Source organism: Oenanthe melanoleuca, chromosome 4A (genome assembly GCF_029582105.1).
Source record: "Oenanthe melanoleuca isolate GR-GAL-2019-014 chromosome 4A, OMel1.0, whole genome shotgun sequence".
Lineage (NCBI taxonomy): Eukaryota > Metazoa > Chordata > Aves > Passeriformes > Muscicapidae > Oenanthe > Oenanthe melanoleuca.
In genome coordinates, this window is record NC_079338.1 from 13180406 (window position 1) to 13197341 (window position 16936).

Here is a 16936-nt window from a genome sequence, read left to right on the forward strand (position 1 = left end):
TACCCCAGTAGATACTGTCTGTCTGTATAAATAAGGAATCAGCTATTTCCAGCTTTCTTAGGTGGCTTTTTGGGTAGCACATCAGATTTACAGTCCTGAAATCTCAGCACCACCGGCAATGCTAGGGGATTATTTTTTGAGAAGACTTAGGCAAAACGCAGTTCTCCCACGATATTCTGCTACCTGTGGCGGTGAAATAACCCTGTTTAGTTCGCCTGTGTTTAGCTCCGTGTCTCCGCACGGATTCTGCCCCAGGGGAAGGCGCGGATGGCGGTGCGGGGCTGGCTTTGCCCGGAGCCCCGGAGCCGCAGGGAATTCCGTCTGTGCCGCTGCAGCTCGGCCAGCGCGGCGCTGCCCGCAGCACCAGGGCTTGGCTTGGCTGTCCCGCAGCTTGGAGCGGGGTAAAATCCTTCTCCCCGGAACAGAACAGGACCCGCTGCCTCTCCTGCGCACCCGGACAGCGCCAGAGCAGCGGTGCTGATGCTTCACTTGCCTGTTTCCCATCCGAGCAACTGGGACGTGACTAAGCCAACCCCACGGCAGGGTAATGATGTGTATGTGTGTGTGTGAGCTTCTCAATGTTCATTGATGTCAATTCATCAGATCTTTCCTCCCCTGTTTCTTTTCATGACAATTTTTTTTCTCCTCATTTTTTCTCCTCCATTCACAAAACACAAAATACCCCGTAGCAATCAGAGAATACAAAATATGGGACAGAAATATCTTCTATGGTGTTTTAACTTGAAATTCGATAATTATAGAAAGCACCCTGTGCTTTCTAGTATAGCATAATCACAACTCCCTTCTTGCCAAGCTGCATCTTCCACACCTCCAGTCCCTTCCTGGCCATCAGACCTTACCCGGCAGTCAAGCACATTCAATTTCTTTTCAGTATGAGGGGGAAGCTGTTTTCTCTCAGATTATATGGTATGAGAACTCACTCTGGATAGTTTATAAATGAATGTATGCTCTGCTTGAATCACAGTTTGAGTAACTTTCAGTATCCTGTTATTGAGCCACAAGGATGGGTTTACATGAAAAACTGCAGAGAACAACGCCTTACACTTTGCTTCAGAAAATAAAATACCTGAATTTGTGTTTTTCTTCCATTTGGTGAGCTTTTTTGCCAGGAACCACTGTGCCATCAGGGTGTCAGAGCCATCATTTGGCAAACCCTCACGGGAGAGGTGAGCTGGCTTCTGTTTTGTCATGTGGCTGATACCTGCCACATCTAATTTAACCCGATTTTTTTTTTTGTGCTGGGGGCAGCTGGGTACCCAGCCAGGGTCTCCTACCCCACAGGCAGAGACACATGAAAGGTCTCTGCAGTGCAAAGAGCAAGACCTGAAGTCATTAATATCAGGCACTGGGAGTTGCTGCTGTGCAAAGCACTGCACAAACACCTGCCAAAGCCAGTCCTGGCTCCCAACACGCTGGATGTGAGCTCAGGAAAAGCAGATGAGGTGGGTGGGCAAGACGTGCAAGAAAAGCAAGATAGTGCTGGATACCACAATGAGCTGCCAACCTTTGCCAAAAATTCCTTCAGCATCAAAGGAGATGAACAGAAAAACGCTGAAGGTAGATAAGGTGGCTTTTTGGGTTGCTTTTCCAGTGTTTACAGGAATCTGCAACACCTCATTTGACTCCCACCTCTAATAGAGGTACCTGGTACTGTGAGCAGAGCAACATAATCTCAGTCTTAGTACGTAGTAGGAGAGTTCTGGTCTGGGGAAATTTTTTAAACATGAAGATTGGTGTAGAAATGTGTGAATTAGAGACTTAATGACAATCTTCTAAGCCCAGCAGCCATGTGGTGTGATGATGTGCTGCACGTATTTACTTACCACAGGGAACTTCTGCCTTCCAGCTTGTTTATAAAATCACAGCAAGAACTACTGAGGGAACTCAGAGACCTTTCCTCTACAGTAGTCACATGCATTCCTGATGCAGCAAATTTCACATTTAAACAAAAAAACACATCTTGCCTTATCCTACAGAGTTTGTCCAGGCTGTTTTGCCTGTGCTGCTGCCCCTCTGCAGATGCCTCAAGAGTTGGGTCTGTGGGAGACTGGTTAGCCCAGGGATGCTCTGCAAAGGCATTTAGTGCTTTTTATTCCAAGTGGTTTTTTCTCAAATGCAGCAAGGAAATCAACTTACACTTGTGTCAAAGGCAAAATTCTACATCTTGGGGAAAGAAAAAGACAGAGAGAAAAGCACAGCTGGATGTCTGCCCCCTGGACTTTCTGTATTAACAACTGGAAATATCCTGAAGTATCTGGAGCAGTGTGGGGACACACAGGTGCTGGAAGCCAGGCAGCTGCAGAGCCCTGTCCTGCAGCCCCAGCCCTGCTGACATCCCCGTGCCCCAGTTATGGCACATCCAGCACTGCCACAGCCTCTGCTGCTGCCACCCTGCACAGCCTCCTCCAGGGGTGCATTGCTCTGTCCCCTGCAATCCATTACTTTATATTTTATTTGTGCTCACTGCTCCACAAACTCAGCAATGCTTCTGCTCTCCCATTACTCCCATTTTGATCCTGCAGGAGACTGACAGCTGAAAGCAGTTTTAGCAGGAATCTTCAGTTTGTGAACACGGTGAAAATGTCTTTTTCTACCTGAGTAAAAACCAAACCATAACAGAAACAGCCCAAATAAAGCAAAAGAAATTTCAAATCATTCACTCCACCTATAAATAGGAGTAGAAACTTTTCTTAGAAAAAAAAAGACGCAAAATGAATATAAATGTGCAGACAATTACCAACTTTATTGATCGATTTCCCTGTTAACCAGGTCACTCAAGCCCTTTTCCTGAGGGAAAGCAGTATGGCACATGGCTATTAATGGCTTGACTTGTTGAGAGTGGGAATGAACCATTTTAGACACAAGTGGAATACCAGTGTCTGGTTTAGAATGCATCAGCTGTGTGCCCAAACATTGTGAGTTTGCCCCTCTGAGGGCAGAGGCTTTTAAAAGCTGCTCCTCCCCACTCATCCCCCTTGCACCTCCCCACGCCAGAGACATTTGTGCTCCAGGGGTGCTTTGTGCCAACACTCCCTGCACAGAGCAGGAGTGGGGATTGAAGCTGCAAATCAGCAAAAGCATTTTCCCCTGCCCTACAACTAATTTACTAATTACTGTCATTTACTAATTCCTGAATATAGCTGAAAAAACAAATGTTCTGGAATTCACAACCACCTGGAGTGGGGCTGTTAACAATGCAGCATCACTGGCAGGACCCACAAGCTCATTCACACCACAGCAGATGAATCTTGACCAGGCAGGCACCACCCCAGCCCCTCCCAGGAGCATCCCTGACTCCTATTCCAGCTGGGTTTGGAAGCTTGAAGAGGTGTAATGCTAAGGAAAAGCCTTTCACTGTGGGGCACTGGAGGAGCTCATTGCTGCAGTGGTGGAGCTGCAGGCACTTCCTCAGGTGGCCCAAACTCTCCACCCCAGCCCAAGTGGTGCCAGATGCTGCTGCCACTGGCAGCCCCCACCAGCTGTGCCTGAGCTGGGGTATCCTGAAGCAATTTGGGGAAAGATGATCCTCCTGCAGCAAGGCTTCCCCAGGCACAGTGGGTGTCCCTCCCTCTCAGCCATTGAAGCTCTGGTCCCCCCCAGCCCTTGCACCCCCACTGTCCCCCACACCCCCTCCCCAGGTTCTGAGTGCACCCAGGGGCCAGCACTGCCCCAGGTGCTCCCTCCCCCAGAACCCAGGAAGGGCTCATCACCATCTCCTGCCCCCAGGCAGTGCCCCCTGCCCCTCCACCCCTGGCTGGGGCACCCAGCAGCAGTGCTGGGGTGCAGCCTGCCCTGCCCCATTGACGACACCGGCCCTCGTGGGTTGCTGCCTCCGCAGTGGTTTATTGGGGGGGAGCCAGGAGCCCCCAGCACTGTGGGGGTGCCACACAGGGACCCCCAGAGCCAGAGCCCCTCCTGCAGCAGGGACTGATTTCCAGCCTCACTAAAGCAGCAATGCAATACTGGAGAGCAACAGGCAATCCCAAACTCCAGTATTTACGTGCTGCTAGAGCACTGCTGACAGCTCTGCACGGCCTCCAGACCCTCCCTGCCCCAAACACAGGCAAGGGGCCCCTGCCCCATCCTTTGCCAGGGAAAGGAGCAATGGCTGAGGGGTAGATATGGAATAGGATGTGGTCATGGCCATGTTGGAGAACAAAAAGGAGCTACTAGTCCTTCCTGGCTGCAGGGCCAGACACACGAGCTCACAGGGGATGGATTTGTAGCTGCAAAGGATGTGCACAGTACAAGCACCAAGAGAACGTGTCTACACATACCTGAGCTAATGAGATACATGGCAATGTGTTAGCTTCCACATCTATGATAACCAGAAGCTCACTTTCTTGTCTTATCCTTGAGGTAATGAGGCAGCCCAGAATGGTCTGTATCTCCTTGTCCCTACAAACCATGATGTGCTGCTACATCTCCTCAAAGCCCACTGAATGTTGACATTCCAAATGGTATTTTGAATATATATATGTATGTAATTTTTTAAAAAAACTATGATATAAAGAAGTGAAGAACACTCTACAATGAAGACATTTAACATGCATGCATTACCACCACAGGACAGGGGTTATTTTCTTCACAGGGGCTATCAGTCAGTCTGTAACTATAAGAGAACAAGCAGTTATACAGTGCAAACAAACCAGTTTCAGAAACAAGGTCAGAAATTAACTGCTCCCCCCGCCCCAAACCACATTTAGTATTGGGTCCCAAAAAATAACATATTTCAGATCCAGTAGATCTGTTGCCTTTGCTACCGTAGAGTGAAGAACTTCCCAACCCTTTCAACTGGTTTGTGGGGAAATATTACCTTGTACTTTTCTTAGGGGACACTGACTATCAAGGATTTTCCAGAAGTCATAATGTTAACATTTCAGATAAATAAATTCAGATTTCAACAATTGAAACCTATTAAATTCTCCTTAAAATACTTTCATTCAGCTCAATTTCACTTTTGAGATATGTGAAAAAAATCCTTATTTTAAAAAATTTTAAATGATGCTTATTTACAATGTGAATGGACAAACCTTATATGACCAGAAATTGAAGATGTCTGGAAGTTCACCACATTCCCTGGCTGTACCAGGGCAGGGAGGGGCTGCAGCCCTGCAGAAGGCAGCTGCCAGTGGCTCTGACACACCAGCCTGCCTGGGCTGCACAGTGCAAACAGACTGATATTTTTTGTATTTCCTTTCAACCTACCCTCCCCCTCCCCCCAGTTATGTGACAACTTCCTTCAATTCATTTTCTTAAAAAGCAGCATCACAAAAAAAACCTGAACAATGTCAGAAATGAGGCCTTGGGTTTGAATTCTTGTGCCATCCCCTCATGCCCAATGTGCCACCGAGTCCCTGCCTCTTGAGCAAACTGAAAAATAGGAATTTCAAAAGCTCTTGTGACCCGTGCCAAGCGATTCCAAATTTGAAATCAAATATTTGCCAACAAAAAAGCAGTATATTTTCACCACTTCAGTGTCCTCAACACTGACAGCACCAGGGCCAACTCCCTAATGAGCAGCTGCTACTTGCTGCAAAGCAAACATGTACCCAGTGCTGAGCTAAATCACACCCCCCACATATTATTACCATTAATTACTTCTGTAACAAAGTTTTACTTGACTGTACCTGTGCAATCTTATTTCTTTCATCTCTTCAAATGAATCCAAAAGAAAAAAGCAACAGCAAACAGGTTCTGCTTTAGAATCCATTTTGATGGTGTTTGAGGTTCACATTTTAATTAATGTTTTTATATTTATATAAACCAGACTTTTGCTTAGTTCAACAAAAAGGGCAAGAGCTCTCTTCAGTAAAGAGGACTTTTCAAAGCAAGGGCTCAATACACCTCCACCAGCCTCTAGCACAGAGGGAAAATCAACAGTCACACCAAGTATTGGGCAACTGGAAATTTGGGACAGGCAGGGAAATACGTATCTGAGAAAATATGCATGTTTATGACATGACAGCATCAATATTTTACACAATAAAAAGTTCCATGTTTGAATTATCCCATCTGCCAGTCTGGCTTCTTTAGTTTGTGCTTTGGAAACTCAAATCAGAAATTGGCAGCTGAACAGGGTAATTTGAGTTCACCTGAATGTGTCCAAGGTACTACCTGCAGTAGTCAGGAAGGGATATGTGTGTCAGAGGGACCTGCATTTACCCAGAGGGATGCAGATGCTGCAGGTATTTTGGAGCAGGTGGGACATGAGCTTACCTTCCCAACTCACCTCTGAACACAGGCACATCAGCTCTGGACTCAATCAGATCACTGCTTCAGTGGGAGCTACAAAGCAACAACAAAAAGTGTTTGAGAGGTGCTGGCAGAGAGAGGCAACTCCAGGAGGGGGACCAGGGGACTTGGGAAGGTCTCCTTCCAAGGCACAGACAGGTACAAGTATTTTTAAAATTAGAGAAGAAAAAACTAAATAAATCAAGTTTTCAGCTCCACATAGGGCAGACTATGCAGCAGACTAACTACATCCCTCCTCTCTCCATCCTCCCCATGCCTGCAGCTGGGGCCACTGGCACCATTGGCTCAGTGTGACTCTGGGCAATGACATCTAAGGCACACTAATCATAACCCAGGTGCTGTACAACAAGGAGGGATGAGCCAGAAAAACCAGGGGCAGCTCTGGGCAGGTGGGAAAGCCATTGAGCACATCCATGGCCAGCACCTTCCTCCCTGAAACAGCAGCAAGAATAACTTCACTGGTTCTGGCAGACCAGAAGCAAATGAAACATCTTAATTATGCTGGTTTAGATGATAAACCAGCCCTAGGACAGGAGGTAAGATGCAGAGAGGCTGTTTGGGGGTTGATGTTTTTGTGGTGGCACCACAAGTGCCCTCTCTCACTGTCAGGTAGGGGCAGCACCCCAGGAATTCCTTCAACTTCCAAGCAGCACCCCACCAGAGCCAGGAACAGGGCTGTCCAGCTTACTGGTAACCCCAGACATGGGAAGAACTGCCCCAAAAGCTCCACCTCCATGCAAAAGCACTGCAACAGCCCTTCTGCTGCCAGGAGCTCCACACCCAGTGTGTGCACCAGCTCCTTCTAGAAATAGAAACTTCTACCTGTCATCTACGTAAGCCAGCCACCTACACAGGTTTAATTAAATCCCCCAAATAACTGGGGAATCTGAACATGCAGAAAACCATTAATACAATTCACAAAACAATGCAACTTTGGCTTGCCAAAGTATATTGGGCAATTAAGTAAAAAACACCCCCCCCCCCCGCTCCAATCCCTAACACACACAAAACCAAAACAAATTCCCTCTGAAATACTGGATTCCCTTAAAATACAACCTCATCCGTCCCCACTGACACTAACCAGAAAAAAAAAAAGAGAAGGGAAAAAATGTGAGAAGGAGAGCCATGGGAAAGGAAAGGAAATAAATAAAGGAGCCCATGACAGGACAGATTTGCATACAGAACCTTTACTGACCCATACACTTCAGGGCTAGGTGAACTCAAAGACAAGTAAATATTAAGCATTTCCTATATATAGAAAGAAAAAAAAAAAGGAACAAAAACCCCAGCTCTGCTATCCAACAGTTTTCTAGGAGACATGCACAAACAAATCCTAAAGTCATTGTTCTCATCTGAAACAACAGAGGGAAAAAAGCATTTCTTATTTTACAAAAGGACTAAAGTAAATCATCTCATTACAGCTGAAGGTCCCAGACACTCGTTAGCGAGGCAAAACTACGGTGACAAAACGAAAATAAGGGTGTGAGTAACACCACCAGAACACTTCATATCTGCCTGGCTCTGAGAAATCCCAACACTTTCGTTGCTGCCTCCCTTTGAACAAGGAGGTTTCAACAAAAGTCACGTCCGAATATTTACAGATGTGGCCAATAGCCGTGATCAGAGCGGGTGCTTGATCGACAGCCACCACACGGCTCCACTCTGCTGCTCCCGGCAGGAGCTGCCTGCAGGAGAGGGAGAAGTGGCTGGGAAGGAGCCTGAGCAGGGGGAACTTTCATTTCATTTCATGCACCCACAGAGCATCTCCCCATCACCCAAACCTGCTGCTCTGCCCAGCCAGGACTCACAAAATGAACACAGAAAATGTATTTCCTCCCTGTTCTTGAAGCTGTGAGAGAGTTGGGTCGTTCCTCACATGCTTCATCAAAAATAGTTTTTTTCCCTCACTAATTTGCCCGTGAAAGAGTCAGGGAGGCAGCACACAGTTCATACAAACCCCAGCACGTTTTCCTTGCCCGCGCTAAACCTAAACCACACGGCATCGACGCGCTCCGAGGTGGGGCCGAACACCCGAAACCAAACTGCAGCTACAAAGGGCAGATTCAAATAACGCCAAAAATGAATTCGTTAATTTCTTTCGGTGTGAAACTCGAGCCCAACATTGTTACCAGCAGGATCAGCTGTGTTTACCGAGGGGGTGTCAGTGGCACCGGGTGCTTGGAAAGGCCTGCGGGACAAGACTTCAACTTACAGCACTCCAGAAAACCAGTAAAATCCACAGTAAAATTCGAGGATCCACAGTTTTTTTTCTCAACACTGCTGAGGAGAAGAAAAGTATGATGCTTTTTGTTACTTCCAAGTTTTAGCATTGTCATCTCATCCACTTCTGAACAACAAGGGTCAGATCTGGAAGCCCGATTCCTATAAAGTTTATTCGTTAAGAACAGGAAAAAAACAAAAAAAATCTATTTCTTTTTTTGGTCAGATGAACAATAATCCAAAATATAACAAGCACACTGACTTTTTTTTTTCCTCTTTAGATTTGGGTCAGTTTGCCTGAAGCATTACTTAAAGCTTCCCTCATATTTAATAAACGTTTACTGCATTAGCAGCTCACTTTTACTGTATTTCCCACCAAAGTCGATTAACCAAATACAGACTTTTGCAGTTGCTGGTGAGTTCTTTGGATTTCTTCAGAACAGAAGATGATGAAACTTGGCAGATGGTCCCTCACCTACACTTAACACGCATACAACACACAAGCAGAATTTCTGGTTTTTGGGGAGATCAATTAATGATTTAACCTTGGAAAACTCACTCTCCAAACGCAAAAAAATTGTCTTTATATACCTGATGCACATACGGGAAAAATATTGTACATAGGATCAATTACAGAGGGAAAAGTCCCCGCGCTTTGCGTGTTGCTCCATCACTGCCGCTCCCAAAGCGCTGCGAGGCTGCCCTGGGAAGCTGGCCCTTGCCAGGATATTCAAATTTCCTGTACAAAGCGAGCAACCAGCGAGGGGAAAAGGAAAAAAAAAAAAAAAAAAAAAAAAAAGCAAAAGCTGGCTGCCAATTGCACTTTAAAATTATTTCGGCGAATTATTCTTTGGTTAAACTAGCACTTATTTTTTAAATGTATCAAACTATTTTCTACGTGCGGGGGCGCGCAGACTCCGCGCCGAGCCGGCACAGCCCGCGGGTTCCCCGCGTTCACTTTAAAAAAAGAGGGAAACGGGGGGAAAAAAAAAAAAATTAAAAAAAAAAAAAAATCAACCCCGAGCCCCACCTGCGGGGGGCGGGCGCGGTTCAAAAGAAAAAAAAAAAAAAAAATTATTAATAGTGGAGGTTAAAAAAAAAAAAAAAAAAACCAGCAGTGAGGAAAAGGCAGGCGGGGGTTCGGCGGGGCGCCCCGCACCCACGTGGGAACCGGCCCCGCGCTCCGCTCCCGCACCAACGGCCCGGGCCCCGCCCGCCGCCCCCCGGAGCCGCCGCTGTCACCGCGCCCGGCCCCGGCCCCGGCCCCGCGCCGCCTTTGTGCGCCGCCCCGGGGGGCTGCCGCTGCGCTCCCCACCCCCCACAAAAAAAGTTTTTTTAATAGTTTTTGGGGGGGTTGTTTGGGGAGTTGTTTTGTTTTTTTTTTTAAGTTCTTTGCTCTCCTCTCCCACCCCGGAAAGTTTCGGCCGGGCCCGTGTCCGGCCGTGCCCCGCGGGGAGCGGCGCGACCCCGCCCACGGGGCAGCGGCGGAGGGGGTCCCGCCGAGCCCCCGCACCGCGCCCCGCAAAGCGTGTGCGCCCCGCGGGGCCGGGCCGGGCCGGGCCGCGCCGCCCGCAGCGGCCGCGGGGCACACGGGGCGCCGGCCGCCCCCCGCCGCGCCCCGGCCCCGCCGCCCTGCCCGCCCTCCCTCCTCACCTCCGAGTCCACTCGAAAATGGCGCCGAAACCGAAAAAACTTCGCAAATTTCATTGTAGGCGGCTGCAAAGGCTGCTGGGAGCGGGGGCGGCCGCAGCGCCGCCCGCCGGGGCGGGCCGGGCCGGGCTGGGCGCGGCGGGAGCGGGGCGGGGCGGGGAGCGCGGGGCTGCGCGGACATAGCCCGGCCCGGCACGGCCCGGTGCGTGGAGCTGTGGGCCCGCCTGGGCCGGTGTGCGGACACAGCCCGGCTCGGTGTGCGGGGCTGCGGGTCTGCCTGGGCCGGTGTGCGGACACAGCCCGGCCCGATGTGAGGGGCTGCGGGCCCGGGCCGGTGTGCGGACACAGCCCAGCCCGGTGTGAGGGGCTGCGGGTCTGCCTGGCCCGGTGTGCGGACACAGCCCGGCCCGGTGTGAGGGGCTGCGGGTCTGCCTGGCCCGGTGTGCGGACACAGCCCGGCCCGGTGTGCGGGGCTGCGGGTCTGCCTGGGCCGGTGTGCGGACACAGCCCGGCCCGGTGTGAGGGGTGCGGGCCCGCCGGGGGAGCATTCAACTGCCCCCGTGCTCCCCCGTGAGCCGGGACCACCGCGCCCCCGCAGCCGCCGCAAGCCGCGTGCAGAGTGAAAAGCTCAGTGAGGGGAGAAGTAAACAGATGTTTGTAAAACACGAGAGCTGCGCGGGAGCGGTCGGGACGCGCGGCTTCGCCCTTCGTGCGAACCGGTTCGTTCCGCTGCCTCTTCCGTCTGGCGTTTATGGCCTCGTATAACCCAGGAAAAGGGTTGATGCTTTTCCAGCCCTGCTTGGGTAAAAGTTGATGTCTTGTTGCTCAATGTGCAGCTCTGTCCTTGCACTCACACGACATCAAAGTGAGACTTTAAATCGTTCTCTTTTTTCCCCATTACTGTGATACTAAGTTCTCCACAAACACTAATTCTCAGTCTGAGAATTCTCTGACCGGCAGACTTTCCCAAGTTCTTGTGACCTCCCGGAGTCTCGCAGGAGCAGTGGGAGCAGGATTTCAGAGCCCACAGTGCGCATCCTGGGTGTGCGATGGCACCGCAGCACGCTGGCAGGAGCATGGACTGTTCCGAGACACAGCTCTCCAGAGACTTTTATATGTGCACAGTCAGAACTTGGGAGAATGGTGATTCGTGCCAGTGGGGAGCCTGGCAAGCTGAGGCCTGGGAAAAGTGATGCTGAAGCAAAATGTTCCCTTCCAAAAGGAGAACCCAGATCTGGTGGTCAGAAACTTGCAGGTTTGTCACATTCGTCATTGGAAGTGGTTAAAGCTGCCAGGTCTCTTGTTGACCTGGTGGGTTTGAATTCTTCCTGCAGTTTTTGTTTCTACCCCCACCCCAAACAGCAAAAAAACCCCCAAACCCTGTTGCTAAATAATTGCTCTGTTCTCACAGGTGAGCAGCGAAGCTCATTTAATTCTGCTTTGTGAAGTGCTTCTGATCCTCTGATGGAAACATGTAGGGGCAAAACACTTTTATTTTGCAACTTGCAAAGGCTGATAAGAGTGATGAAAACGGAAAAGCCTCACCACTGAGGGGGATTACAGCCCCACGCTTTTTCCACTCGAGATCTTAGAGATGAGCTGATGGCTGCTGCTTTTCATTTAGAAGGGTTTTTCCCCCTCTTTTGAAAGAAATGCAATCACTACAAGTATTCTAGAGGGACTTCATCTTTAAACAAATAATGTTTTTCTTGTTGGGTGTGCACTATTATTTTCTTAATTATTCCTGGATTTCTGCCTGTTCCACCAAGAGTTTTCTCAGATGGCAGAAACAATTGGTCCTTTTTTATTACGCTAATAGCAAAATGTATCCCTAATAAAAAGACTCTGTACATCCCATAAACTCAAATGGGACACTTTTTGCCAACAATCACACCTCTTCATTGAGGCATCTTATATGTTGCTTTTTTTTTTTTTTTAACTTTTTTTCCACATTACTATTGTTTACTACTCAGACTCACTGGCTGGCTAAGTCTTGGTGCCAAAATGAAACAAATCAAGTCATTTATTTAGCACCAGAGTCCTCCCACTCACCCTTAGCATGAATGTCGAGATTTCAGCAGATGTGGTAGGGAATGAATGGGCAAAGGGATTCACCTACATTCACCTACATAGAATCACATCTACTTGTGGGTGGCCTCTAATTAATTTGGCTTTGAGGCTCCACTGCAAGGTAGACGGGTTAGGAAGTCTGGCCAGGAGTCATCTGGTTGAATCATACCTATTCTATGGAGAACTTCATTGTGTAGCTGCGTCTGACTCCCACCCTTGTGAGAACTAATTAAAAAAAAAAAGAAAAAAAGCGCCCCACACTTATTGGAAGTCAAATATAAATGTCAGCGTTTCGGATGAAATGGTATCTTGGGAGGCTCCTGCACATTTAATCAGCTGGTTGCGCCATGTATATCATGGCCTCAAAAGCTGCAGTGAGAACCACGAAAGGCACTGGCTTAACATCAGCAAAAGTGTTTGCCAAGCTTGGATTATGTCACTGCTTTATGATCTTGCTTTGTAAAGGGAGAATACTCTTGGGGAGAAAGGACTCGGCATGCCGGATCTACAGCGAGAGCAAGGAATGAATGCTGCTCGCAGAGACTGGGGGCAGGGCGAGGATTCTGTTTGCTGGGGTATTTGCGCAGATGGATGCTGTACAGTTGCTGCTGCCAAGCAGAGATGCACCCCACGGATCACTGGGGCTGAAAGCAAAGAGCCCAAAATACCCCAGCAGAGCTGCTTGCTGCTTGCCCTCCCACGGGCACAGCTATGGGGGCCCTGTTTGTCGCTGTCCCCTGGCTCTCAGCACATTGCCATCACACTCCAGGGAATGTGGAGATGCTCTCAAGCCCCCTGGCTTTCCCTTGCCTCGAGACACCCAGCCAGGCTGAGGCTGTCAGACACTCAGAATTTGATGCCCTTGCAAAGGGGACAGCCACGGAACTGGTTGAAAAAATAAACATCCCCCACCACACATCTGAAATGTGACCTGCTGAGGTGCTTCTGGTCCCTGTCACAGGGGTGAGCTGTGGCCACTCCTTCCGTTCTGCAGGCTGGTGGTAAAGGCAGGAAACCCTTTGAGGAGACCAATTCTGTTTGCCCGGCACCAGCCCAAATGCTGGGCTTGGATCTGCTTCTGGGAGTGCAATGAGAATAAAGAGAAGAGCTTGGAAGTTACATGCCCCTTGAGGAGGGCTGTTGGTGGGATGAGTGATATTGGAGGGGATGAAGAGCTGAAGAGAAGCACCTCTTCAAAATCAGGCCCTGGGGTCTGAGAGCTGTGCTGCCCATGCTGCTCTTGCTTTCCTGTTGCAGCAAGAGCCTTGTGCAGCGCCCAGTCCCCGCCTGCCTTGTTGCTGGAGCATCCTGCCCTGCCCAGCCTGGAAACCTTCCACTGCTACTGGGCTAATAAATTGTGCTGCTTCTGGAGGAGAGTCTGGCCAGCCACAAACTGCATCCTAACACTGGGCTGAGCATAGGAAAAGGGGGTCTCTGTGTCTGTGGAGGCTGTGTAGGGCTCAGGGAGTGCAGGTGGGCAGCCTGGGGTGCCTGGGACAGTGGAAAGGACCAGGTGTGGGTACACATGGCCACAGCACCTTGTGTTTGCCAATGAACAGAACAGGGTTCCTGCTGTGCAGAATGGGGACCAGGGTCTTTATTTACTGCATTGCCCCTCCAGCACAGTAAACTGCTCATCTTGAGCTCTGACTTCTGCACCAACCCTTCCTCCAGCCTTTCAGTCCCTTGTGACCGGACTGAGCAATGGGTTAGCGCTTGGTTTCTTTCCTTGTCTCCTTATGTCCTCGTGCACCAGCCCTGGTGTTCCACAATTCTTCCAGCTCTGAGTGTGGTGTGACAGTCCCAGCCTTGGCTTCCTGGGCATCCCCAGTGCTTGCAGCCCCTCTGCAGTGTGCAAAGGGTGTGGTGGCCATGCCGATGGGTTTTTGGCAGCGTGTCCCGCCTTGCCTTGGCTCAGAGAGTGCCCAGAGCGTAGCAGGGATTTCACTGCCCGCCATCCAGCCTGCCAGCACAGCCTTGTCATTGCAATTTGTCACACGTATCTGTGTGTGTCGAGGATCTCACCGAGGGCCTGTTTGCCAGGCTGTTCATGGAATCACTCCTTGTCTGGCATGAGGAGCAGCTGGGCCTTGCTGGGCCCACACGTGGCTGTGCCAGACCCACACATGGCTGTGCCAGACCCACACATGGCTGTGCCAGGCCATGCCAGGCCCAAATGTGGCTGTGCCAGGCCTTGCCGGGCCCACACGTGGCTGTGCCAGACCCACACGTGGCTGTGCCAGGCCTTGCTGGGCCCACACGTGGCTGTGTCAGACCCACACGTGGCTTTGCCAGACCCACACGTGGCTGTGCCAGGCCCACACGTGGCTGTGCCAGACCCACATGTGGCTGTGCCAGGCCTTGCCAGACCCACACGTGGCTGTGTCAGACCCACACGTGGCTGTGCCAGGCCTTGCTGGGCCCACACGTGGCTGTGTCAGACCCACACGTGGCTTTGCCAGACCCACACGTGGCTGTGCCAGGTCCACACGTCGCTGTGCCAGACCCACATGTGGCTGTGCCAGGCCTTGCCAGACCCACACGTGGCTGTGCCAAGCCTTGCTGGGCCCACACGTGGCTGTGTCAGACCCACACGTGGCTTTGCCAGACCCACACGTGGCTGTACCAGGCCCACACATGGCTGTGCCAGGCCATGCCAGGCCCACATGTGGCTGTGCCAGGGTCTGTGCTCTGCTCTCAAGATGGGAAACATTCCCTACGATCAACCTTCTTTCTTTCACTGAGGAGGGTTACTTTTGTAGAAAATAACATTTTTTATTGAAAAACTAATTTTAAAGGATCTTTTTTTTCTTTGGAGACAGAAACCTTCAGCAGAGGCACCAGTTCCCCAGTCCTCCCCTCCTTGCCTTTGCAGTTATTTGCTGTATTTATTTACTGCAAAATTTGCTGTATTGCCTGACATTTTTTGGTTATCAAAATATTTTGATTATGTGCAGGGGAGGGGGCGGGTTGATAGCATGGCCGACATCTCAATAGAAAACTGCCTGTAAAACATTCTAGCTAAATTCAGGGTGGGGAAGAGTGAGATACTCCAGCCTGTCCCAGGCAAGCCCTTGGCACTGCTCTGTGACCTGGCTGTTCAGAGCCTGGGGTCAGCTCAGACCCATTTCCCTGTATATTTCTGGCCCTTTTGTGAGCTCTCCCCAACTACAGTAAGCACAGAAAGGAGAAGATGCTGCTTCAGGATCACACCCCAAAATCACTGCACAGGTTTTCCCATGGAGACTGAGAGGGGACAGAGCAGGGTACAAAACGCAGAGGGAGGTGGGAGGGAAGTTGCACATCAAGATAACTCCAAAAAGGGCTGAAGCATCTCCCACTCTTTTCTCTCTGGCAGAAACATTGTCTGTGTGAGATGACCACCAGCCCGTTGGCTGTGGGGATGTCTGTTGACTCTGTCCTTGAGCTAATGCCATCAGCAGATGTCCCACCTCATGAGTGAAGAGCTGCTCACATCTTGAAAGCAATTTTTGCATTTTGATTTGAAATAACATTGAGAAATTATCTGTTACAGCAGTTCTCCAGCTTCTGCGTGCGAAATTGTTTACAATTTTGAAGATCAATATTTATTGGCACACAATAATTTTGTCTGTTCCTGCAATTGTTCTGTATCTAAACAAGCTTCTCTGACTTCTCCAAAGCCAACACGCTTAAAACTTTTTCTGACTTGTGTTACCAAACCTGCAATTTGTCATTGATACAGCATTCTGTCAGAAATGCAGTGCTGTGGGCATGTACACATAAATATTGTGCTGTCTTGGCGAAGCCAAATGTCATGATAGGATAATGTGTTATTTAATACAGAGCTGTAGATTAGACAAGGACATTTGCAATACAAACCAGTCTCAACATCAGACGGTTGCAAAAGTTATTGTTATGCTGATACTGTAGGAAAACTGATATTTCTAGCTGAACTTTTTATGTATTGTGCTCTGTGACCATCCCATGGACTTCTGCCATATGACACACAGTCTTAAATTATACTGTCCAAGAGCCATTTTGTACAATTCAAGGCAATAGCCCCAGGAGGAAGCCCTTAGACATGCAAGGAGTCTGAAATGCTGGGTTAGTGGTTATCTTTAGATGCCCTTGGCCCTCCTTCTAGGTCTAGCTCTTGGCTCTTTTACCTGGAAGATGTATTGATTCCTAAAGGCTGGCTCCTAGAATCGTCCAAAGAAAACCCAAGCAGTGATGCCATGCATTTCAGAGAGATGGGCTGCGCTCATGCAGGACAGGAACAAGAGTCCAAATGCTGCAGAGAGCCCAGCACACCAGTCCCAAACTTGCTGACTGCTGGCATTTCCCTGGTTTCCCACCCTGGGATGGAATGGAAAGACTTTGGGAAGTGCCATGCAGTACTGTGACTCTCCACCCCAAGCCCACTTGCTTTGGTGATTTTTGGATCCCCACTTAGGGCAAGTTTATCTCGGGGGGCTTTTGAGAGACCCAGGTCCCACAGAAATTTTGATTGCTTTTGAAAATCCTGGGTTTTGTGGATGACACTCCTGGAAACGGACATTTTTCTGAAGATAAGTGTTGCTTTCTAATAAGGCATTTTTGAGCTGGGATAACCATTTTGTGCTGATCCCAGCTGCTTGTGCTGTGTTCCAGGAGAGGAAGGAAATCATGGCACTGGGTGTGCAGGTTGGCTGTGCTCCAGTCATCCTAATAGCTGAGTTTTAACAGGAAGACAAGCGTT

At 49.6% G+C, this 16936-nt stretch overlaps 1 long non-coding RNA gene across 1 annotated transcript; it reads right to left on the reverse strand.

Moving 5' to 3' along the window:
• Positions 1-2745: 2745 nt before the first annotated feature.
• LOC130253261 (uncharacterized) lies at positions 2746-10172 on the reverse strand. The gene is made up of 3 exons (XR_008840536.1): positions 10150-10172; positions 8489-8553; positions 2746-6309 (listed from the first exon to the last, which is right to left on the reverse strand). It is a non-coding gene; the product is annotated as an uncharacterized LOC130253261 (long non-coding RNA).
• Between the last annotated feature and the right edge of the window lie 6764 nt (positions 10173-16936).